The sequence below is a fragment of the Nomia melanderi genome, chromosome 13 (assembly GCF_051020985.1).
Source record: "Nomia melanderi isolate GNS246 chromosome 13, iyNomMela1, whole genome shotgun sequence".
Classification (NCBI taxonomy): Eukaryota; Metazoa; Arthropoda; class Insecta; order Hymenoptera; family Halictidae; genus Nomia; species Nomia melanderi.
The window spans coordinates 3,206,183-3,232,147 of record NC_135011.1 but is presented as its reverse complement, the minus strand read 5'-3'; the positions used below and the strand labels follow the sequence as shown (position 1 = coordinate 3,232,147).

Sequence of the window (25,965 nt, the reverse complement as noted above, 5' to 3'; positions counted from 1 at the left end):
CGAATGAGGTTCACGCCTGTGCGCTCGATTCTCACGCGTTCAACTTTCCTGCTCCAAATTTATACGCGTTCGATTTAGGATGGGATCGATTGAGTCGTAAGAAAAGGGGTGTGTAGGTATATCGAATAAAACAAACTTTCAAGAATTCAAGCGTTGGATCAGAGTTTCCTGATCTCTGACGCGAATTTTCAGCTTTCTTCGATTCTTTGCTGTTTCTCATAGTTCCATTCGTTGCCTATCGTTTGTTCGGCGCGGCGCTCGAGCGCGGAGATCGACAGAGGACGCAGCAATTTCGATCGAATCACGCAACGCTCGTCGCCGCTGCAACCGTCAGGAGAAAAGAAGGCGTCGTCGCCGAGAGTCCTATCTAATCTCCGACTTTCGGCTGCCATCTTGAACGGCCGCGCGAATCCGCTCGCCTCGGTGGATTATCTAACGAATTTCTGAAGCATCCGCGAGCCTCAAGGTCTCCCAGGCGCGATCTATCTCGAAAAGTTCGAAAGGAAGCGCGCGTAAAAATGACGAGGCTCTCGTTGTCGATAAGATAGATTGATAAATAGACGAATAGGTGCGCTGTTTTCGATGTTCAATCCTATCGGAGATTTCAAAACACCATTTTTACGGCGCGCGGCGAGCGAGGCGGTTGAATAAAATTTTGTTTGACGACGAACGCCGCGATTTTTCCGTGCGCTAGTCGCGTCATCCGACGCGTTCGCGCGTGCACCGTTGGAAGAGGAGAAACGATAGCGAACCGTAACGAACAACAGACAGAGAAAGAGAGAGAGAGAAAGAGAAAGAGAGTAAGTGAACGAGAGACAGAGACAGAGACAGAGAGAGCGAGAGAGCCGTGCCCGGCGTCGGTGTACGCGAGTTAGAACAATTACCGCGAGGTAAGAAAGGAATAAGGGGATTAAACGCGACCAGATAAAAGTTATAATCGCGTTTATCGTGTGTACGCCCATTAATGGGAACTTCACGGTCAATTTAACAAGATTTTACGATACCGTGAGTGAACCGCGGGAAACGGTGCGCGTATTTTCAGTTAATAAATTAATGCGCGTTCCCGGCGAATATAAATTGGAAACGCGGCGCGGCGCTGCGCGCCTGCCCTCGATCAACGTTTCTCGAGCGGACGCCCGGCAGACGCCGATCCGCGATTCCTCTTTTCTCTCTCTCTCTCTCTCTCCGTCGTCTCGATTCGTCCCCAGGATGTTGCAACGTATTTATTGCCCCCCGATCTCCGGAAAAACCGGCGTCTAAAAGCTGCTAGGCGCGCTGCGCCGCACCGATTAGCTTTTAAATTTCAAATCGCAGCAGCAACTGCATCAAATTGTCTCCTATTAAAAGTGTCATGGCCAACGGTGCGGGCTCGCTAGAACCGAACCGCGGCGTCGGGGGACGGGGCCAGAGACCGGCGGAGGGGAGAGATCGGCAGCGCGGGTCACCAAACGTGTGCGTGCGCGTTCGCGCGCTGCCGTTTCTCTCCTCTCGCCACCGCGCGAGCGACATGGAAATACGGTTGCGCGCGAGAAATCGCGCGAGCGTTTTCAGACGGCGGGGAAAAAAAGCGCCGGCGACGATCGTGGGAAAAACGCGCGGCCCCCGGTGTGTATCGGTACCACCCTTCGATCGGCGGCGATCGACGCGCGCGCTCGTCTCGGTTTCGGGAAACGGCGTCGCCGGCGACGCGGCGTTCGATCGCGCGCCGGTTTCCCGGAACCGGTGCACACCGGGCGGCCTGCGGGGCGTTCTTAAATTGGATTCTAGAAGGATCGCGTTCCGCGAAGAAAAGTCGCGGGGCCGCGCGGCGGCGGCGGCGGCGGCGGCGGCGGCGGTGGCCGAGGGGCAAGGGAATCGATAAAACTCGCATGTAAGAATGCATTAAGGCGATCTATGACCGTAAGACAAAGCAATGCGACTGGAACAGGTTCCGGGGAGAGCCCGAACGTGTAAGGAGCGCAAGTGTGGGTAACCTACGTGTGCCGGCAGCGCTACGTATCCGTGGCTTTACGAAATGAGCAAGCGTTCGCCTCTAAAGATAGAAGTTGATGTCTTCGTGTAACGCAACACGTTGCCTCTAAATCAGCGCCGCGGTGACAAAACAAAGGCGATGCCTGCGGGAACTTTCGATATCTTGTCCACGGGAACCGCGTCCGGGCACTCGCGATTATACCGGCTCCCGGGGGACTGTTCCGCGACGCCTTCATCTACGAACTTTCGTTCGACCGTTTGAACTTGGCGGCTCGCGCGCGGTCTTTAGGGTGGATCCCTCGGAAGGGTGAATTCGTAAGTTTCGTATTTGTCCATCGAAACTTTCCATGTTCTAATGTTCTCTCGATCGAACTTCTTAGGAATCGATGAGAACAACGGAGACAAGGTTCTCCGACTCCCCGGATGAATGCATCGTTCGGTACTTTCCCGGGACTGTCGGCGACAGGTCCGCTCGAGAGTGAATCTCCGAATTTGCCTAATTCGAGCGCCCGAATTTCCACTCAATTTCCCGCCGAATTCCCTGTAGACTAACGAGGAAAACAACGACGGGGTAGAGCGACGTCGCAGCGACTTCTCCCAAGAACCGACGACGCTCGCGTGCGAGCGGAGGCACTCGCTCGCGTAGTTCTCGTCGGACGGTGTGACACCGTACCGTAGCGGCCGTGCGTGTGCGTTGCGTCGTCGTGAAACGGTGGCAGTGACGGAGGTAATCGCATAGTGGTCGTGGTCGTGGTCGAAGTGTAGCGTCGATACGACGACGACGACGACGACGACGACGAAGACGACGACGACGACGACGACGACGACGATTTGGAGCTCGGCAGTGGTTGCGAGTAGAGGAAGGTCGCGTGTGTTGGTAGCGTGGACGGCGTCGTAGCCGCGCGGTTGTGTCAGCGTGGTGGGGTGCGGTGGTGGTAGTAGTAGCAATAGTAGTAGTAGCAGCAGTAGTAGTAGTAGAGTAGTAGTAGTAGAAGTAGTAGTAGTAAGGAATAGTAGTGTAGTGGTGAGGAGGCACGGTGGTGGTGTGGATCGACGGTGGTGGTGGTGTGGATCGACGGTGGTGGTGGTGGGCTGTCGTGGTGGTGGTGGCGGCGGTGGTGGTGGTGGTGGGACGATGATGGTGGGGTGGTTGGATGGCGGCGCTCCTAGCGCGCAAGCCGCACCGTCCGACGCGGATGCAGTTACGGGAGCGCAGCGCGACCCAATGCAACTCGACGAACGTCGCATATCCGGAGCCGGATCAAACGTCGAGGCCTGGGCAAGTGGTGCGTGTGCGTGTGTCGCCTCATCTCCCTCTCGCCTGTGCGCCCGTGGAACGCGCGAGAGAACAACGGGGGAGTGACGGGGGAAAAACGAACGGAACGGGATAAGAAGAAGAAGAAGAGAACGGAAGGAAGAAAGGAAGGAAGGAAGGCGGGAGAAGGAAACGAACCCCCGAAACGCGAAACGAAAACAACGGGAGGAAAGAAGCGACACGCCGGAACCGAGGAACGTGTCGCGAACAGAGGATCCGTCGAGGAACAGTACAGTTCGGTGCTTCTTTTTTTCCACGCCGCTGTCCGCTCCGTGTGCTGGTAAACTCGCGCGTGATTCCTCGGATAAACCCCGAGGAACGAAACGAAACGACACGGAACCAGATAGATAGAGACCGAGAAAGAGAGGAAGAGCGAGAAAGAGCGAGAGAGAGAGAGAGAGAGAGCGAGAGAGCGAGAGAGAGAGAGGGAGGGAGGAGAAGTATACACAGAAGACACGCGAGAACAGTGGGGAAACGCGAGCGAGGTACTCGTGAACCGGAAGACCGACGTAAAGAGGATCGTCGTTTCGGGGGCCGGCGATCGGGACGAGTCCGCCGTCCGTCGCTGTCGTCGTCGCCGCCGCTGTCGCCGATGTTGTGTTGTGCACGCGCGCCGCGATCCGCGACCCGCTCCTCGTAGCAATCACGCCCTCGCCGCGTAAAACTCCGTCGCGCGTCCTTCCCGGACGACCGGGTATCCCGCGTCGTGACGTGCCCGTGTGCCGTGCCGTGCCGTGCCTTGCCCACCCGTGGACCGACAATTCCCCGACACTCGCGCGATTCTTCGCCGCTGGAACGACGAGGAGAGAGAGCCCGTCAACCGGCCTTCCGCTCGTGTGACACCCACCGTCGTCGACGGCGTTGACCTCGTGGCCGTCGCCGCCGCGATCGAGGATACGTCTCGAATCCGTCGGCGGAAAACGCGCGCGCGACCCACGGTGAACCGTGATCGCAGGGTCGCGGCGCGACGGCGGATCGGATCGAATCGAATTCGCCGAATGGGAAACGAAGGACGCGTACAGAGTGAACGAGTAACGGAGAGAAAGAGATAGGAGGAACAAAAAGAGGGAGATAGAGAGAGAGAGGGTGAGAGAGAGAGAGGGAGAGAGAGAGAGAGAGTGAGAGAGAGTGAGAGCGAGAGAGAGAGCGCGCTAGAGAGAGAGAGAGAGAGAGGAGAGCAGCGGCGCCCTCGAGGATCGGAAGGATCGAACGGAGGAGAGCAACAGGCTCCTTGCGTGGAAGGAAGACGGTGGAGGGGAGCTGGCACAACTGGAGAGTTCGGTGCAACCGTCGATTCCGTTTCGTTAGTTCGCGCTCGGCTCGATCTCCTTTTTCGTACGCGTGTCGCGGCGACCCGGACCGAGTGGAAGCGCGCGTCCCTTCGTCGGAGACCTTGTTCCGGTTCGCTCGTGCGGTGTTTTCGTTCGTCCGGCGGCGGGCTCGTTCGCCGATCCTTCTTCTGACACACGCCGGGCGGTGCGTGGAAAGAAACCAGCGACGCGGGAGAGCGATCTTTCGGCGCGCGCAGGAGGACACTAGCCTGGTTACGCGGAACACGGGGAATGCCGAGGAAGACGATGACGCTCGTGGACCGCGGGTGCCGGCTCGCCGCGAGAGTGACGAGCCGCCCCGCTCGGCTCTGAGGAAGGAGCGCGGCGCATCGTACCCGTCGATCCTCGCGAGAACCACCGAGAAGGAAGTGCGACCCCGTGATTCCTCTTTCTTCCTGTCCGCGACAGTGAGTACGCTGATGCACGCTTTCTTCTTACTCTTTATTTCTTTTTCTATTCTTCGCCGCCTTTCCGGCGATCGAGCTTGAACGGCCGCGCGCCGGCAAACAGACCGTGAGGCTGCTGAACGGTAGAGCGACAGGGGACACCGGAGAACACCCGAAAACCCCCTATAGAGCGTGCACACGGCCGACGCTCGCGTGTGTACGCGCGCGATCCGGTCTCTCGCGGTGTTCGGACCGCGCGACACGCGTGCATTTCTGTGTGAGAGAAGCCGCTCGCTCGTTCGTTCGCTTACTACTCGCACGACTCGCACATACACATACACACACACACGCGCGCGTATACAACAGAAACACATGCACACACGCTCGCGAGCGCGCGCGCGCGCGCTAAGAGGGAAGAAAGGAAGGGGCCCCTGTAGGGGGGAGAGGAGAATGAGCGAGCGACGAAGAGGGGAACACAGTGAAAAAGGGAGAGAGAGGCAGGCAGTGGCCGAGTGTGACGGAAAGGAGGAGAGAGACCGAGAGACCGAGGACGACGGAGAAAGAAAGGTGCCAGGGGGGAGGAAAAGAATCGGAGGGAAAGAGGAAGAGTGAGACGGAATGAGGAGTGCCCTCGCGGGCGCGAGAGTGTGCGCGCGTCCGACACACGAGCGTGTGCACGTGTCATCGTATGCGACTACGGGTGCGTGCGAGAGAACAAGAGAGAGCGAGACGGGACCAGAAAGCGCGAGCGGCGGAGAAGAGCGGCGAGTCGCGGAGGGAAGAGACCGAAGGGTGGGAGAGATCGACAGGCCACAAGACGGACTAGAGTGCTTCTTCTAGACACCAAAATGGCCGAAAAGACTGCGGCGTTGTTAGCTCGGACACGCCGACGTTTCTTCTCTCCCTTCCTACGGCTTTTCCTCCGGACGCGGTTCGATCGTCGCTAGGCTCTCCGTCATCCGTAACACCATCTTCCCACGCTAAATCTCTCATCGTACCGTTCCAGAATACACACGTACACCGGTGCCTACGTAGAGGAACGCGTACCCGCAGGCGCACGTGTGGTGGAGAGCATAGGTGTCCGTTCGCAACGATACACCGGCGAATAAGCTGTTTCTTTTTTTCCTCTTTCCTCGCGGTCGTGTCGCTCCGCCGGAGAAGACGCGTCGCGTCTCGCTCTTATCGGCGTCTCGTTCGCAATCGTTCTTCCCCGCCGTCTTCCCTCCTCGCCGTAACGAGTGACCTCGTTAGGTTCGCCGGAGAGCCGGCCTTAGGACGCCGTGTCCGCAGCCGTCGCTCTCCCGCCGGGGTTCTTTGGTTTCGACCTCCCGACCACCGGCGGTCGCGAGTCCCGCGGGGACGCCGAAATATCGCGGCGCGTCTCCCGGAAACGAGAAACGCTCTCGTTTCCGCGAAACGACCGCCGGCGACGGCACTTTGCGTCGACGAGCCGCAGGACCCTCCTCCGGGCCGCAGTGAAATAACGCTTGCCGCGCCAGACACGGCGTCCCATGTCTTATCTCGGTCGGACGGTTCCACTGGAGCCGAATTTCGGCGTCGGAGGATTCGTGCGCCTAGAGAGGCCTCGCGCTCGCTCCGCAGCCGATAATTGCGATCTACGCGTCACGGGGGACGCGAGACCGATTGCGAGATCGTACGCAACGCGTCACGTGTCTCTCGCAGGGGAACCTGTCGCTCCGGAACTCGCCGGCAACCGGTACCCGCGCGTTTCCAACATCCAAGGGCAACCGAAACGCGAAAGTCGTGGGTGGAACGGCGACGTGCTCCGGCTAAAACGGACACCGCGCGTGAAACCCGAACCTCCGCGGACGTGGGACGCGCGACGATCGATTTCGTTTTTGCCAAATTGCCCGGCCCTATCGCGATCGAGTTTCGTCGCGTGGAAATGTCAACCGGGCTAACGATGTTTCTTCGTTTCGCGCGGCGTTGATTCCGATAGCGGATCCGAGATGCACGAGGCTCGGCGCAGGAAACCTTTCGCTGTTCGATAATGATTCAAGGGAATCATCCGCGCGTTCCTGGAAGTTGAGTTCTCTGGCATTGATCGTTATTCTAGATCGGTGTTTCGTGGTAAATTCGATTTCACCCGAAAACCAGCCGCGGCTCGTTAATCGTTCGTTCCTGGAAAAATTCGAGGAGATTTTCCGCGTCGAGAAAAATCACGCTTCGAATAGGCAGAGTCATCGTTTGCGTGATTCAATTCGCGCGGCGATTCATTCTTAACCTCGAATTCGCCGCGTCAAAGCTCGCCGTCGCGTCGTTGCACAGCGGGCCGGATCGGGGGAATACGTGACATTTTGATATAATTCTTCGACCGCACACGGTATCGGGATGAAATTTCCAGTGGAACTCATTAAAAAATTATTACTTGGTTACGATGTAATCATTGTAACGTGTCATGTTTTTTAAATAATTTTTTAATTGGCCGTTTAGACAATATTATCTCAAAGAATATATTATGATCGTTCATTGTCTATCTCTACTGTATTTATGTATATATTTATAATATGTACAGTGGATGCTTGTATTTCTTCGAAAATTTCCTGTTATCGGTACTTGTCAATAGTAAATAACTCTTCAATGCAATGAAGTACTTGAAATAATGGGAAATATGTTAAACACATAATGCAACGATACACTTAAACAATATTACGTAACATTCCTACCAAAATAGTTTCTGCAGTTCACAGAGTATGTATAACTCAGTGCTAAATCAGTGTTTTCGTGCAACTTTGAGCGATAATAACTCGCGAGTGGGGACAAGCTGGGAAACGATTCTTTCATAATCTTGTGAAGCAAACCGTGCTGAATATATTACAACTTGATCCTGGCACCTCTCGTGACATAAAACGTCCACGTCGAATGTACAGAAATCTCGGAATTTCCATTAGTTCGTTAAACGTTATTGTTCCGACAGACAACAAACTGTACCTAAAGTGTAATTCTAATCAGTAAAGCGTATCGAGCATTGCAACGCCAAAACGAACCAAAAATATTACAATCTTCCTGGCGTGACGCAAAAGTGCAGCAATTGTTATCGTGAGAAACGGTACTCTCAAAACGTCTAACTTCCGACGTTCATTGCAACTGTGCCATCTTCTAAATCATAAGTTTACAAGGTTTCTAAACACTGTAGAACTACAATGCGTTAGATACCGATCCCAGGAAGTTGACATTTTCAACGAAATGTCACCCAGTTTGCCGATCCAGCGCGCTGTGCGTCGATGCGTTCCCCGTTGAATCGACGGCGAGCCGAGCGGGGCCGAGCGGCTCGCCGTCCGCGCGCGTTCCTCCGGAAATGGCGGACGTGTGTGCATTGATATGTCGGCCGGGCGGTTTCGCGAAACGTTTATTCTAGACATTTATTGACGCGATAACTTAGTAAAATTAACACCTGCCTGTTGGGAAGGTTGCGTCGTGCGTGCTCCAAGAGCAAACAGACGTGTCAAGTTCAGGCGCCGCGCCGCGCCGCGTCGCTCGGGAACTCGAAAGCAATAAAAGTCGTCGAACGGGCAAATGGAAAAATAAATGTTTCGCTACTATCGATCGGGCGTCGTTAATTGGAATCGAACGTGATTTTACGATGCGATCGAACGCCGGCCAACGGACTGTCCCCGCTATTTTTAGACCGTCTTTTTCTCCATTGTCTCCGTTTCTTCGAGCGGCTTACCCGACCGGCAACGCGGACGAGCCGCCGCTCTCGGCGAGCCGAAATTTCTGCGCGAAGGAGTAGCGATTATTCGGTTTATTCCATAGAACTGATATTTCCCGGAAATCCGCGCCGATTTTCGAGCGTATGTCACGAAACGTCGGCCCCCGTGACGTGAACAAATTTACGAATCAAAATCGCGCAAATAAAAAGAGGAGAGGAAAAAATCGCTGTATACGTGCGCGTGAATCGAAAAGCCTGCCGGCGCGACCGATGCCCCAGAATTATCGAATTTCATTCGTCTTCCATTCCCCTCCGACGATCACGCTCTGCGTACAACCGATCCGTTATCCGAACATATGCAACGGTATTCGCCCAAGATCGGTCCACGTTTCTCTTCAATCGGCGCGAACCGATTCTCCTCTCCGGAAATTCACGGTGGAAACGAAACTCGACGCTCGAGCAGACCGCTCGATTTCGCAAGGAATCGGTTTCGCAACCGGTGCATCGTTGAAACGGCCGGCCGAAAGACGCCGCGGAAGACCGATCGATTTTAATTGCGGAGAGTCCGCGCGCGCGTCGGTCAGTCCGCCATGTCAAAAGTATACAAAGGATCGGGAGGGAGGCCGACCGTCGGGATTGTGCAAACGATTGTCGCAACTGTATCAAATAATAGCGGATTTACATATCGCGCTCGCTATGCACGTGACAATTATTCATGTAATCCGTTGTCATCCTAGGCTTGCTATATTCGTATGATAATAACCAATATGAAATTCTCGTCGCGTGTTGACACTGGGCGACATGGAACGGTTACGAATCGTGCGGGGCATCTTTATATTTCGTCGTTGCCGCGCGATTCGGCCCCCGACATCCCTCAAAGGCCCTTCCGCGCGTACTCTCTTACGCGATGTACACGTTTCTCCGTTCGTACAACGGGAAATCCACGCTTCCGATCGATTTCACCGCGACAGTTCTCGAAAACGATCGCGACGATCGTCTCGCAAAGCGGGGCGAAGCGGTGAGGCGAGCCGAGGCCGAACTTGGGCAAAGATCAATATTTAATCGTATTCTAGCGCAAATAGATGCGCGGTTTACGGTTTGCACGTTTCGCCGCGTACCTTTGCGCCCCGGCGCGCGGTCGTTTCGAAATATCCCCGGAGACGGGGGCCGGCCACTAATTTTCAGACGGCGCGGCCCGGTTCACGGCGAAGTTACGATCGGGCCGAGCGAGCGAGCGAGCGAGCCAGCGACGGGGACGGTAGCATCTCGTTTTAGAAAGCAGAAATTTGCCTTATTTAGTAGGTTAAACTAGAAAATTCGGTTTGACCTCGATTTAGAACGACAGGCGTAGCGTGTCAAAGTCCTTAAGTAACGGCGAGAGGTTTCCATCGAGCCTTACGGTCCGGGTTGCCGCTCGAAAACGCGTCGCGGAATTTTCACCGATGGATCGGACGACGACGCTCGAGTGCTGGAGGATCGTGCGTTCGCCGGCGAGCGGGTTGACCATTGGGACAGGTTCTCTTCTTTGCGGGTGTGGAAGGATCGGTGGGGGGGTGGAGGAACGTATTCGCCTCGTTGAAATTAGTTTTATCGAAAACGATGCCCAATTACAGGAGCAAACAACGATAAACTGTCGCTAAAATAATTACCGCCGGCTCGAATGATTCATTTGGAAGCCGATCGATACATCGAGCGTACGCGCGAGCGAGCGCGCACACACGACACGCGGGGTTGGCGGCGCGGCGGGGGGCGGCGGCGGCGTGTCGCGAGCGTAACCGGACTGGTTTAATATCGACGCGTTCAGGTGTTCAGGTATTCAGGTATTCCGCGAGCGAGCACAGATATTAAATGCAACAGAGTTTTACGGGCCGCGGAAAATCCCGAAGTCAACGTTTTTATGTAAAATAAACACCGGTGTTGTGACCCGTTTGAAAGAACGATAATTAAATTCGAACGAATCGTAATGGACCTTTTTCATTTTAATGTCTCGTGAAAACAAAATGTGCGCCTGAAGTGCCCCCGCCCGCCTGTCCGTTCGCTCTCGCCGGCCACCCCCTCCCCCCACCGTCCACGGACTCTCCGGGGCTCGAATATTTGCATCCCACGAAATTCCATGGAACAATACGCGGTCGTGAAAATGCACGTGAAAAATTAACACAACCAATTTGCCGCGCGCCACAGTTAATTCTGTTACGCTTCGTCACATAAATTCGCCAGAAAACCGCGATACTGCCGGCATTTAATTCCAACAATGGAAATCGCGATATCCTGTAAAACGTGCGAGTATAACCCGATACGATCGTAATTTCGAAAACTGGTTTATAATTTCCGTTCTCGATGAAACGAAACAAAACGAAACGAAACGAAACGAAACGAAACTGGGGGAAAAATGGACAGACAGAGAGGCCGCGTATATGTGTGTGTGCTTAAGTAAGAGAGAGAGAGAGAGTGATAGAGGTATGAAACGAACGAGAAAAAAAAACAAACAGAGAGACTAATACGAGAGAGCAGAGCGCGAGACAGAAAGAGAGAAGAAGAGAGAGAAACAAAATTGAAAGGGTGGAAAAACGGATTCGCGCGCTTCGCACCGAAACACGCTCGTCCAGGACCAGGCGACCACCAGAAAACCGGCGCGCATTTGTTTCTCTTGGAACGAAAAAAAAAAGAAGAAAAAAGAGAAAAGAACGAGAGGGAAAAGGGAAAGAAAAGAGAGGTGAAAAAAAAAAGAAAATAGTAGTCTCGAGGAGAAAAAAGGCGCCCCTCGCGCATGACCGCGCGGATCGTTTGCACCTTCGCGAAAAAAAAGTCCGGCTCTGGATGCGGTATGAAAAGTGGGGCGGGCACCTGGCAAAACGAAGTTGCGTCCGTTACGTTTAAGCGCAAACCTTTAGTTTCTAAGCCCGGCGTGCAACAGGTTGCGCCATTGTGACAACTTGAAAACTCCGCTTCCACGAATATTTTCAAAAATTTCCTTTCCCACTCCGTCGCGTCGCGCGGACGCCTCTTTCGGCGGACTCCGCGTCGAATTATTCTCTATTGTCTCTCTCCTCGTCCCTCGCCCCTTTTCCGCGTCGTCCACCGCCGTCGACCCTCCCCGCTCCTTCCTCGTACAGCTCGTTCGCCGTCCGAGTCGCGAATTCTTGCACTTCCCGTTGTACTTGAGACGCTGACGAAAGAATTCCGATTGCGCAAAAGCTTTTCAATTGGATAGAACGGTCCGGATAGCCACCTTTCTCGGCGCGCTCGCGCGCTCCTCAAGGTCTCCGATGATTATTACCTACCGGCCGGGCCAGAAACCGAATCCCTTTGTTCGCTCGCGGCGGAACGAAACGGCGCGAGGAGGATAAAAGGAAAAAGGAGCGACGCCGCCGTTGCGTTTTGCCGGAAAGTGGATCGAGACTGACCCACTTGGCAGCGGGGATCCACGCGGGTAGCGTCCGCGCGGCCCGCGCGTACGCGCGAAACAATGGTCACCCGCGGAACGCCGCCGACTGGCCGGCGAACGTGTCGTAATGCAAATTCGGCCGCGTAATCGCGAGCCGACGCGATTGGAAGCGGCGAACGTATCTGGGCGGATCGCGGCGAATCGGACGGAGCTGTTCGCTAACGGAGCTCGCGTCGCCGGAGAATAGATAGGGGAAGATGGCGAGATGCGGTGCGTTGGAACCTCCGGATTCGAGTGTCCCATGGTGTCCATCGATTCTAATCGACGAATTCTAGCGATACAACGTGAGAACGTCGCTTTCCGCTTTGTCCACTTTGACCTTTGTCTTTACCGTTTCCTAGGCGATCGTATTGGCTTCGATAGAATATGATTAGAATAGAATATCCAGAATGATTTGCTTGCTCAAGCACCGAAACATTGACGCATAGATTCTACTCTAACAGCGCAACGTGCGACGTTGCTCGTGGAAGATTCCCGATACTCGAGGGCTCCTTATCGAATAGGTTAGGCTACTCTGTTGAATGAACGAGTTCTGGAGCCGCGCACACACGTTTCGCCCGGTGCACGTGGATTCGCGGTCGCGGCTGCAACGGTGCACCGTTTAACTGCGGTGACATTCAAAATACCCGGCCGGAGGCAGCGCAGGGCGAGAGGGACGGGGGCGGAGGGGTCGAAGAGAAGAAGGGTGCCGGCGGCTAGCTAGCTAGCTGGCGAGCAGACGAGGCGGAGGGGCCTCGTCCACGCTCTCGCGAAACTTACGCGTTTCCCGCGTGCATGTATATGCATGTAGGCAGGCGAGGCGAGCATGCAGCCAGGCACAGCCTGGCGGCCAGGCAGCCGGAGCGAGTTAGCAAAATGGCCGGCAGATTTAGACTTACGTAACGACTCCATGTGCCGAACGAGCCGCGCGGCCCGGCAACTGGGTCCCAGCTATTTTTCTTGAGCGACGCCTGAGCCACGCACGCGGTGGGGGATCCGGTCGAAATCGTCGCCGCGGCGATCGCGCCGCTCCTCTCCTCTCCACTCCCGTCCGCGCGCCGAGCCGCGGCCCTCGTCGAGTCGTCTGCAACAAACAATTCCACATTACGCGCTCGTTAACGCTTCTAATTATTCCGGCGACACAGATTTCCAACTTCATCCCGGTTTCCGAACGGCGCGCTCGTTGATAACGCGAGTTCCCCGTCGAGCGTTCGCACGGGATGCTCGAAATTTGAATGACCGGCAAAGAAATCGCGTACGCGCGATGGAATAGATGAATAAATCGAGCGACTCTTCAGTCGGTTGTATCGATCGCCGGAGTTTCTTATGTGAAACGATCTCGTTCCGACGTTCCAATTCCCGAACCGCTCTTTCAGTCGCAATAATTACGAGCTGTGCAGTTGCGCGTCCAATCAGCAGCTCGCTAGCTCGCTCGCTCGCTCGCTTGCGTTTCGGTTCTCCGATCTAGGAGCAAAAAGTCGCGACGGCTCGCAGCGTTTAAGAACAACCAGCCGCCTCGAGGGTCACCGTATTAAGGCTTACGTAATCGCTTCACGTGTCGAAGACGACGCGGCGGAACATCTTTCTTATCATCCGTCGAAAGCGGCGGCGGTGCACCGATGCAAAATACGCGCGCGGCGCACTTTGCTCCTCGACCCCGCGGTTTTCATCGGCGCGCTCCTAGCCGGGCAGGCTAGATCGTATCGAAGGTGATTCTCGCGCGGCGACGCTCGCTATGAAATTCCTCCGTTGCCCGATCGTAACGAAGAAAGCGTACAAGTTATTTCTGAATCGCGATCGTTCCGACCGGGGATTCATTGTTTCGCTTTTAACTCGACACGCTGATCCTTTTACCGTGTTCTCGCCGACTCGCCGCGCGCGTCGTTCCAGTTCGGAGAGAGAAAAACGCTGGATATCTTTCGAAAGCTGGGACAAGGGGCGAAAAGATTTAAGCTTGCGTAACTTCACGTGTCCCTCCTAGACAAGGTGTCCTCGACTGAAAGTCTTCTCCGAGCTATTTTTAGCGTTCCGCCCGCGTATCGGATACACGAGACGTTGATTACCGGCGAAGAAAAGGTGCGCGTATCGGCCCGGTTCCGCTGGAATCCCGAAAAAAACCGGCGGCGGGAGCTGAAGAAAGTCGGAGGCCGAGCTCCCCATCGGCCGCATCGCGGCATTAGACACGGCAGGATGCGCATTCTAGATGGGAATACAGATCGCGACGCTCCGGTCTGCGGCAGGGTGCTGCATTTATTCATGGACCGTGTCCAGAACGGAGGAAACGTAAAAATAAACGCGTCCGATCGCTCCCGGTGTCTCGTTACGCGGATCGATGGTGTCTGGAGGCGTTATCTCTCCCCGAAATCCGCTAATTTCTTCGTGGAAACGGCGAGATCGGTAGACACTCCAGTCACAAAAACCCTGGAATCAAGATCGACGGGCCGGCTCGGGTTTCGCCGTTCAACTTTCGAGGAAATCGGCGCTGATCGATAACGGTATCTCTGGAAGACGCGAATAATCGAGTCCCGGTGCAGCCACCGAGACGCTGTCGCGCGGCGTCCGCTCGCATGCCCACGTGTAGCGCTTTTGCCCGGCCTACGCGTCGGTTTCCAGCGGCTCGATCGAGCTTGACGGAGATCCCGGCCGAAAGAACGGTGAATTTTCGTGGCTTCCGTCGACTTTGACCTCGGCCGTCCGTTCGGCGCGCCCGATGGACCGAGAGGCGGACGTTCGTATCGGTAGCCGCGAAAATCAGGCCAACGAACGGCTAAATAATGGTTGCCGATCGCGCCGGGGAACGCGCCGTCTACGTTTCGATTAACTCGCGCGAACGGTGAAACGTTTGGTAAACCGAACGGAGCCGACGGTGGTTCTCGCGAGACTCTACCCGTCTCCTTTCATCGTTCGCCGGCGCGCGCTCAAGCGATGCAACTGTTTTAACACTTCGAGAACCACGTTTTGCCCTCAAACTGGAGATTAATATGTATAAATAGCCGCGATACCCGGCTTCGCTCGTGCGCGTTATTATGTGCATCAATCGAGTGCAAGGTTGGTGTGTCCGTGTCGCTCGGCTGCCCGAGCTTTCCGCCTTCCCCCGGGAGCGGCTCTGTCGAATTTCGTCAGAGTCGATCAAAGGGCTCGTTATACATAGAGCCCCGAACGTCGAACGAAAGAAATCCTCAGCGACGGGAATTCCGGGGATACATCACCTGACGCGAGCCTGATTACGCAGTCGAGCGCAATTTCGTATGATTCGATGGGAGCTCGTGGCGTTCGGACAAGAGAAGAAAAATCGTAGCGACGGGGAACAATCGTTTTCTTGTATCCCCTCCCGGCTAGGTTTCCCCGGCGGCGCGATCTTCGTGGTCACTTCTTATTAAGATCTTATCATCGGTGACGCAAGCGTAGCGCTGAATCGTTGCTGCAACGGTCACCGCGAGCGAGCGAGTTTCATCGGTTTCGCGACATTTTGCCATCGTTGCGTCACCGCGGAACGATGCGATCTTGATAACGATCCGCATCGACGTCACCGAATTGATCGTTGGACCCGGCGACCATTGCCACGGGGCCCGCGGCGGCGCGGCGCGGCGGCGAGCGATAATCTTTAAAGTTTAATCGAGAAATCGCCTATCGATGGCTCGGCAACCAATTTGTGATCCGCGAGTGGAAGCGGCTTTCCCATTACAGATTATACGGAGCATGGTAACCGTTCTGTAAGAGCCGCGAGAGTGCAACGGACGTTCGTCAGCCGTAAAGAGCAGCGTTTGCTAATTATCGCAGCTGCCATTGACACGCGCTTAATAATAGGACACCGAAATATCATTAAGTAACTCTCGCTTTAAGCGGCACCAGTGAAATTCCGTCCATCGATTCCTCGAGCTCTCGCGCCTCGATCCTCCTCTCCCCCCGTCGGCGTCGAAAATGCTCGAGAAATCGAGAACTCGACGCGAGAGACGCGTCGCGTCGCGTCGCGGCCGCGAAACCTTGGGGCTTCTTTGGTGGTCGTTGTCGTAAAACGCTTCGGCACCGGCGTCCATTACTTTTATTGAAGCATCGCGCGCCACCGCGGCCCGAGCTTGTTTCCGTGTGCGACTCCTCGCCGCTAAATTGGCAATGAACGCGTTTATGCAAATCGGCCGGTGGCTCGCGAAAACGACACGACTCGCTCGCTCGCTCGCTCGCTTGCTAGCTGGATTTGGAGGGAGGGAAAAACAGGTCGAATACGCGCGGACTCGGGCAAGCGCAATTCTTTCGTTCCGCGGTCGAACGTTACAGCCCCGATGAGATTAATCGATAGTTTATTATTGTTCTCGAACGGTGAAAGAGTTACAGCGTTGTTTGCACTGGACGGGATAAGCGATCGAACGGCAAAAGGGGGATTTTTATAACGGGACGGACCCGATTTGTCCACTCGTCACCCGTCATCACCGTCGGCGCTGACGTCGACGGCTGAACAAAATTTTTCGCTATACTTTCCTACCACCTAATACATCACTCGACTTATCTTTACGCGGCCGAAAGACGTCCGCGCTGGTTAACAGCGGCTCGGCCGATGGAAAAGAGGAAAACTGTAAGGCGGAATGAACTTTCGCCGATCGTGGACGCGGCCGATTATAGATTCCGTTTCGCCGGGGCGAGCAGTTACGCAGCGGCGCGACGCCGCCCTCGTATTTTCCTTCGCGCGATCCCGCGGCGCTCCACGCGAGCGCGTCGCAGCTTTTTTATCGATTCTTCGGAGGCCTACCGCTTTTCGCGCCGCTTCGAAAATTCCGCGGCGAACACGGGGGAAACGGTGAAGCGAGCGACGCCGGTGACGCGGGAGGGGTCGAACCACAGAGAGAGAGAGAGGCAGAGAGAGGGAGAGAGACAAAGACGGGAAGAAGGAAAAGGGTTCACCTTTTCATACGGTGTTTCTCGGGCGTGAAATTCAATCCAGTCGCGCTCCAGAAAAACGTAGATTCGAACTTGAGATCGATTGCTTTTGACCTCGATATTCCTTACCAATCCTCGGTTCATAAATAAATTCATCTTTCGCCGGTGGCCCCGCGCCGGCCGCATTTATTTGGGTCAATTTCGCATACGGCTGATCCTGCCGCGTGTCGGATTCGATCTATTACGCCCCACGCCGCGGCGGCGGCGGCGGCGGCGGCGGTGGCGGCGGCGGTGGCTCTCCTCGCGCGAAACTATTTCCAGTTCTATCGATACGGCCGCCGCGGAATCGCCGGCCGATAGAGCCGCGGAAAAAACGGGGGGCAGGGAGAAACGTGGTTATTATCAGGGTCGTTATCGCAGTTATTAAATAAGCGGTACGCGCTTAGAGATAGGGTCAAAGCCATCCGACTCCGGCCTAGCGGAATTCTGATTGGGCGTATTAGTGTCGGTTGCATTCTTCTCGCGGTGACGCCGCGCGTCGACTACGACGACCGCGGCGACGTTCTACGCGATCGACGTCGGTACCGGTTGAGAGACTCCTGTTTCCCGTTGGAAACGATGCGTCGCGGTGATGCCTTTTCATCAATGATTCGACGAAATTCAGAGTTTCGTAGGGTTCTCGTGGAAATTGGTACGCTGATATTTTTCACGTTGAGAATAGTTTACGAGATGATGGATAGAATCGTTGATATAAACGATTTTTAAGTGAATGCACATATTGTTCTTCGACTTTCGACGAGATTTATGGAATTGAAATATCGAATTTGGTAGATGGTGTGGTATTTCGGAAATGTTGCATGTATCAGTGATATAGATAAGTCTCTATTTTCAATGGAATTTTTAGATATTGACCTTAATAATGATAGAAATGTTAATAGGATTCAACGGAGCAGACTTGTATACTCCTCGTTAGCGCTTTAAAACGAAATATCTGAAAATGTGGCGATATTGGGTGAAACTTCTCAATGGGATATTATGCTAGACACATTACTAGACATTAGGAAACTTGTCCCATTCGGCAGCACTCGCCGCTGTTCCCCTTCCGGTTTATTAAAACGCAACTAAGATTTATGGATCATCGAGAAAGGAATTACAAGGGTGATTCAAGGATATCTTGCTTTATCTTTACGACCAACACACGCTCGTGTCATCCGTTTCAATAGGCAAGTGTTCCAAATAAGAAATTTCTCAGGAGAAATTTCCCCCGGCACACCGGAGAGACTAATTTTTCCATCGACTCGAGATTCCGCCGACTTCCGACGGTCTGTACCTCGGTGAATCCATTTGAAAACTTTAAGCGACGTCGGATGCACCGAGGCGCACACGACGAGCCTACTGCGTCACGAAAACGCCGTTGAATTCCTCGAAAAATTGAATTTTGTCCAGGTTTCCATGGAAAGGCATCGCTGTGCGTCGCGTCGCCGGCGTGTTCCCCGCGTCTCGCGTGTGTGCACGCGCGTTGCAGCGCGAAACACGGCCGAGAAATGGGAAGGGGAGAGCCGGCGGCCGATGTTTTTGCGTCGGGCAGTAACGCACGCAAGTGCATTTCGTCCGACGAGCTGCCGCGCCGCGCGACGCCGAGAACGTCCCCATTCTAGTTCGACTATCTACATACATTGCTATAAGTTTACGTAACCGCACGAAACCTGTCAGCTGACATTTCGGTGCTAACCAATGGCGACCATTGTCCTTCTCCTCCTGCGCCACATTCTCTCCGGCAGCCGCGACTATATCGGTCGCATTCCAGATTGCCGCCGCGAGAATAGGCTCTCCTCTGTCGTCTATCCTCCGTTTTCCCCTGATTTTCCCTCGCTTTCTAAAGCCGCGGATCGTCCGAGCGGTTCGATCGGAAACTACAGGACCAGCCGAGTAATTCGAAGTGCAACGATTTTCTCCGTTTCGTTTCCCTCCCTCCCCTCCCGCCGCCCCCCTCGGTTTCGTACTGTTTTTTCTTTCACCTCTGCAAGATATCGCGTCCCCGGCTATCTTTCTCCGGAGGATGCCTGTCCCTCCTTCCGTTCATTGATACAGTGTTTACGAAACCGTCGAAGGGAGATACTACCAAGTTATTATATTTCGCCGGCGAACAGAGGCTTTGTCTGTCCCCGGAATTCAACGACACTCGAGCCGGCTCTCCGGCCTCGTTCTTATCGTCCGGCTTATTTCTCGAAAAGAAACGCGTGTCCGACGATCGCGCCGCCGAATCGCTCCGCGTATTGTCTCGTCCTCTCTCCCGTTTACGGCCGTGCTCGAAGGGAAATAGCCGCGCAGAATACCGAAATACACACACACACACCGCGACGAGGATTATTTTCCCCGGTGAAAACCGAGAGGCGATCGTCGCCGTGTCACGGAGTTTTTCGGAGCGCGAGGATTTTCCACGGTCGGTAGTCGTTCTTCGCGGAGATCTATTATTCGATACGCTGGCGCGATGAAATTCACCTTCGTCCGAGCGGCGTGACGTGTACGAACAGCGTGGCCGGAGTCAACAAGTTGTTCAGCCGGACCACCCCGTTCCCCCAACTAAATCCCACTTCCTATAATTAATAAACGTCATGTATCGTGGCAGCGGTGCCGAGCAATTTAGATCGGAGCCGATGCGTCGCATCAAGACCTCTCCCGTCCGCTCGGTTGATTTTTCAAAGCGTATTTCAATTTTTGTTTCTCTCTTCGCGGGACCATTGATTCCCGTCCCGCGCCTTTTATTTACCAGTCAATTACATTCGCCTCGATTTTATTGGCCGTCTTGCATCGGACGTTTCATCGGCGCGTTTCGTCGATTTTGTGTCCAGATAGTCGCGTCGCGTCGCGTCCCGTCGCGTACAACTAGACACGGACACCCGGTACCCCCCTCCTCCTCCTCCTCCCCTATCCGCTCCGTGCAACGCTTCCATACACGATAGATTTCGAACGCGCGGACACCATCGGAAAATTCCCCCGATCGACCGAGCAAAGAAGCATCGGTCTGCCCCGCGACCGGAAACTACGCCGCGGCTCGACGCGACTTTCCCGCTGCTATAGCCTCTCCGTGCTCGACGCAGCCGCGTCGGCCGAGGGTGAACGTCCTGTCGCCTTTCGTCGGCAGAGGCAGCGGAGAGGAAATATTAATTTCAAGATTTTTTTGCCGGCCGCGGGCGTCGGCTCTCCCGATATCGAAAGCCGTGGAAACGGTGCCGAGTAGGAGAGTTCCGGCCGTAGCGGGACATTAATTTGCGAAGTCATAAACAAGACGGCCGCTGTCGATACTTTTAATAAAATGCTAGTAATTAAATTGCGTCGCGGGCCGGGGTGGGATGGAGGGCGGGAGGGTAGGGGGTGGTGGTGGAAGAATCGGTAATGGGTCGGGACCGGACCACGGGATACGGGGGACGCGCGGCCGCAGCCGTGTAGCCGGCTGAAAGGTAATATCGAACTCGTATTTTAGGTGGACGGCGGTGGGCAGGTATAGGTGGGCAGAGATAGCTAGCCGGGAAGGTAGGTAGGTAGGTAGGTAGGTTGGTAGGTAGGTGGTGGTAGCGGCGGCGGCGGTGGTGGCGGTGGTGGTGGTGGTTGGTCGAGAGGGAACACAGGCGAGCAGAGGAATCGCAGTTCCCGCAGGTGGGGTCGTAGGGGAAAGAAACAAAAAAAGACCGATGGAAACAAAAAGGAATCCCCGCGTCTTTGGGCACTACTGTGTTAGTTAACCCCCACCAGGGGTGGCCGGTCCGCTCTCGCGAGTCGCGACAACTCATCCCCGCGGACCGCCCCACCGCTCGCCTCCTCTTCCGCCGTTGCCGCCGCCGCCGCCGCCGCCGCTAGCCGGTCTCCTCTCCTTTCTTTCTCTTTTTCTCTCCCCCGTCTTCCGTGTCCTTTCCCTCCTCCTGCTTCGCGGGGCGCTTCCTATCTCCTCGTTTCAGAAATTTTTGAATATCCGATCAATAGGTAGAGCTGCCGCTCGCAGGAAAAAAAGCCGTTGGCCCCGGGGGTGGGGACGGTATATCTGATCGGCGGCTCCGGCGCTCGGGAACTTCAACGGCCCGCTCGCCCTCCGGCCGCCCCTGTCCTCGCGGCTCGTCGCACTCTTCCGTGAGACGAGACTTATCCGTTTTTTCCTCCGGGAACGGCGAGGCGATCGTTTTCCGCGATTAATTGCCAGCTACGCGGCCGACGTTCCCGTGCACCCCCGGCCGCCTCCGTTATTCCGTTCGATCTTTCCCGTTCGACGAAAAGCTACCTACGCGCGCGTCCCACCTCCGCCGCCCCAGTCGTCGAGTCCGATCCTCGCCGGCCTTCCGTGTCCGCCTCGCGGCGCACGGCGGTCCGCCAAGGTGGAAATATCGAGACAGGTATATACGCGGATCACGACTTCTGTCTTGATGTGTCTGGAAAGATTCGGGAACCTCGTGCGAGTTGCATATTCTTGCGTTCGACTGTTCATTCAGCTGTATCGGAAACATATTAACCCCTTGCACTTCGAAGTTTTCCCCTAGAAATATTTCAACATCTGATGAGGCGAAGACGATATCTTGTAGAACCAACTCGACGAGAAATTCACGCGAATTGACGGACAAAGCTGTTTTACGTCAATGTTTCTCAGATTGATGCATTATATGAAGTGTATTAAATATCAGACTTTATAGCTTCACTGTAGGAAATCAAGTGGTGACTGAGATTCACCTCCAGAGTGCAAAGGGTTAACCCTTTGTGCTAGAGATACTATAAAAACAGCTTGGAGTTGTAGATTACAGAATCATCTGGAGTGCTAAGGGTTAATCTTCATCTGCGAATATTTGCAATTCTGCATATTACCATTTTTCTTTGGACACAAGTATCGAAACGATAAGGTGGGGAAATCTTAATCTAAGGTTGCTGAATGAAACATTTCTCTAGTCAAGTCCTTTGATTGAATTAAGTAACTTAAACGGTATTATGTACCGTAGATACAGAGTTTCCTAAGGAGTTGCTTTTCCTTTCTTCCGACGAGTCGTATATCGATTGGGACTTTTGTCCGGCAAGATTGCCTAAACGAGCCACCGAGCGGAGTTCGATTCCATTCCGAAGTAGCCGTTCTCTTTATCGATCCCGATAGAAGAACAGGGTATAACCTGTCGCGGGTCGTCCACGCGATCTCTTTAAAAATTTGCCACCGGTTTCGAGGTATAAGCTTCTCTTCCCCGGCGTGCGGAGCGCGCGCGGAGCGGCCTCATGAAAATATTATTTTTCAAAAGTTCCCGGCGAACGCGAGAACGATGCGACGGCTCGCTCGTATCCCGGCACGGCACGCGACCATTTGCCGCGTTTCCATGCTCTAGCTGGTGCTCCTATGGCCGGGCCGGCAATAATTCAAGAGGCGAGACGTCGAAAATTCGCGGGTATAATCGCGGCGAAGGATTCAACGGCAGGTTTCCGTGGAAAACTACCCGGTCGCGCGGGAGACGGTGCAACAGAACCGTCGCCGCTCGCGGAACCGATCGATGTATAATGATTTTCACCTTTCGCGCGGGCAGAACTCGTTAAGCCTCGTCTCTCCGAACATTCCCCGCGACGGATCTCCACCGTCGCGGCTCGATCCGGCCGTCGCGCGCGCGGGTCGCTTCGAAAAATTCGATAGTTCTCCGAAGTTTACCCCGTCTCGCCGGGAAGAATCGGCCGCGTAACGAGCGGCGGATCCGAATGGGAGCGAGCTCGGCTCCGAAACGCGATGGTAACGATTCCCCGCGAGCGTTGAAAAACGTATTCTCGGTCGCGCGTCGAGGGGTCCGCCGCGTCGACGGCGGCGGCGGCGGCGGTGGATCCGGGGGTTGGGCACTTTGAAACTTTCGACGCCGTCGTCGCGGAAGCCGCGCATTTTCATTTACCAAAAACGCGAAGTATAATAAGGAGGGGGAAGATAAAAGTAAGCGTCAAAGCGATAGAGAAGCGAGGTTGAACGTGCGAGCGAGCGAGCGAGCGAGCGAGCGAGCGAACGCACCCTTCCTCGAGGGGCCTCCCCGGAAAACGAAGCCACGAAACCACCGAACACGAACACGCCGCCGGTGCGGCGGGGGGCGGGTGCAACGACTGCAGTGGCTGCAACCATGTCGAACGCGCGCTTTTCATACCACCAGCCACCCAGTCATCGTCTTTACGCTAGGATTCCGGGGGTGGGAGGCAAGAGAGTTCGCGCGAGTCACGGAGCGAGACGGAGAGAGTGAGAGTGAGAGAGTAGAAGGGCGCGTGTAGCGGCCGGACCATGTTCCGAAGCGTTTTATAATTGAGACCGCGGCGTAAACGAAACGGAAAGGAACGGAACGGAACGGAACGACATCGGGTGGTGAGAGGCACGGTCTCGCCGTAGAACCGGTGAGATCGATAGCATTTTTTTCGGGGTAGGAACCCAGACGTACGCGGCGAAGGTGGCCGAGGAGAAGGGGCTCGAACCGTGTGACACATCCACCACACGCAGGGACCGTGTGATGTGCCGAGCCGCGCGCGTCGCGAGGAGGAACATGCGAGGGAACACGCTGCACACGGCCGTGAGGGACGCGGGAGGGCGGGCGGGGGCGGGCCTGCAGGAGGGTCGCTCCGGCAGGCTTGCTTTTCGACAAAGAGGCGACGACGCTTTTTTATAATTGCGTTTTTAATTTGATGGATTCTTTGATGCGTTTCGTCGTACACTCGAGCGTGCGCGGAAGAGCGAACGGCGGACGGAGAGAGAGAGAAGGACAGAGGGAGAAGAAAAGGGCGCGAGGGAGGGGAAGGGTGGCTGGGATGGAAGGAGAAAGATACGCCGGGAAAAGGAGACGAAAAGCCGGGTCGCAAACGAAGGAACGAGGAGAGAGAGGAACGAACGGAGATAGACGGAGAGGAAAAGAGCGACCGGCCGAGTGGAAGGGAGGGAAAAGAGAGGAGAAAGAACCGTACGCGTACGGAAGTGTTGGCATATGTGTACCAGGGGAGAACCGGAGGCAGAGAGGGAAGGAAGACGCGGAGGGCGAGCGCGAACGAGAAAGAGCGACTCCGCTTCCAGCGAGGAGAGGAGCCGGAGGCGGAGGGCTACGTCGTCGACGACCACGAGAGTTTTTTTTTCTGGCCCAGCACGGAGCCCTCTTTCCCTCTAACCACTCTCTTTCGCAATCCGTGCAACGCACACACATCTTCATCTTGCTCGCACCATCTTTTCCACCGAGAAACCGAATTTTCCATGCATACGTACTACATACTCCCGGCCAGGTGAGCACGGGGGTGGCTGCCGTCGGAACACGCACGCACGCATGCACGCACGCACGCACGCATGTTCGCACGCACGCACGCACGCACGCCTACACGTTCTACCCTTCGTTTTCTTCCCCCTTTTTTACTCCATTATATCCGACTTGGAGTTTTCCCTCTACCCCGCGGTCGGCGGCGTCGAAGGGCCGCGGACGGTCTAAATTAATTTCAATTGCACTCGCCCGAGGAACGTCGGCCCGCGCCGAGTTTTTCGGCGGAAACGATTCCCCAGGGTACCTCGTATAGCCGTCGGAGAGAGGGAATAGCGAGATTCGAGATAAAGATGTTCGCAGACGCGATAAAAGGATACGAGGCGAGCGGCAATTTCAGTTCGACTTTTCCGAGTATCCGAGCCCCTGTTGCGTCCTCGCCCTGACCTCGTTCGCCGCGCGGTTTCGGCGAGCACGGGAAAATTCGCTGGAAGTCGCAATCGATACGCGGGTGGTGGGCGATAATGCGATCGGGATTTCATCGAGGCAGGGGAGGGGTTTAAACCTGAATTCGCGTTCGAAATAAAGGGAATCTCGCGGCGCCGGCCTGAGTTTCGGCGAACGCGTCGGTGTGCGGGATTTAATTTCGAAAATTCTTCGGCGACACCTCGGTTCAGGTGTCGGGAAGATTCCGCCGTCCTCGGGGATGATGGCTCGGGAACGATCGTTCTGCTCCGCGCGAATTTTCCCGTGGCCGGCGCGCCGGCGACTGTGACGTTTCGGAGAGCGCGCGGCGGTTTTTGTCTCTAATGACATCAGGCTGCGCCTTTCGTTTCGAAACGGCGGACGATTCACAACCGGCGAGGCCGCTTTGAGCACGCGTATTCAACCGGGCAATATGAGCAGTCACTCGTTTTCGAGTTTTTTCGAATAGCGGTGGAGAGCACGCGGATGAAGCGAAACGATTTTTATTGCATTTCGCAGCGTGGAATCCCAGCTGGAAATTGCGTCCAGCGAAACGTTTTGTTTTACAACGTTTTCATCGTCTCTATCCTCTCTCTCCGTCCCGCACGCTCGCGCGCTCGCGCGCTCGCTCGCTCGTTCCCACTTCCTCTGTCCTCACTCGCTCCCTCGCTCCGCCGGCCCGGCGATCCCTGTGCCTTTATTCGCTAGATAGACTTTTTACGCGTTTTTCCCCGGACTCGTTTTCACAGAGAGAGCATCATCACGATCATCGGGTTCAAATCGAGTCGAAAATTGAGATTATCATATTGACGCGGGCGAAACTTTCAATCCATTCGATCGCGTTTCCACCGTTCCGGCCGGACGAAATTAATTCAATCGAGATTGCACTTTTCGGTATTTGTTCGTCCCTCGCGCTCCCGCCGATCCGGATGCACACGTACACCGATGAAAATATCAACCGTTACCGTATCGATTCTCGCGCTCGCCGGTGCCTTGCGGCCAAATCCGCACAGCTGTTCCGAACTGTAACGCTCGCGTTCCGCCTATGAACGAAACTTGGACACGCGGAACGCAAACAGACTAGATTCTTTATCGAAACTTTATCTATCCGTTCGAAGAAAAACGACGAACCGATCGGCGTTCTAAACGTAATCCACCGATGCAACGAAGCGCAGGGGGGGTTGGTTATTCACCGAGTTGATCGTAAGAGTTACGAAGCGAGTCTCGCGAGCAGTTCGCTTTACGTCGTCCAGAAAACGAAGCTCCTTGGACCGCATCTTTTTCACGCTGCGAAAGGTGGTCCACGAA

The 25,965-nt window shown here is 55.2% G+C and overlaps 1 protein-coding gene across 3 annotated transcripts in view; it reads left to right on the top strand.

Annotated features, from left to right (window-relative positions):
- The window catches only part of Eip93F (Ecdysone-induced protein 93F), an 80,726-nt gene that overhangs the window by 9,999 nt on the left and 44,762 nt on the right, over positions 1 to 25,965 (top strand). For 2 of the 3 annotated variants that reach the window (XM_076372972.1, XM_076372968.1), the window contains exon 1: positions 3,079 to 5,024. The exons of the other annotated variant lie outside the window; for it this stretch is intronic. The gene's annotated coding sequence lies outside the window, so the exon portion shown is untranslated. Of the gene's footprint in view, positions 1 to 3,078; positions 5,025 to 25,965 lie in introns of those variants that run through there. 3 annotated transcript variants of the gene reach the window in all.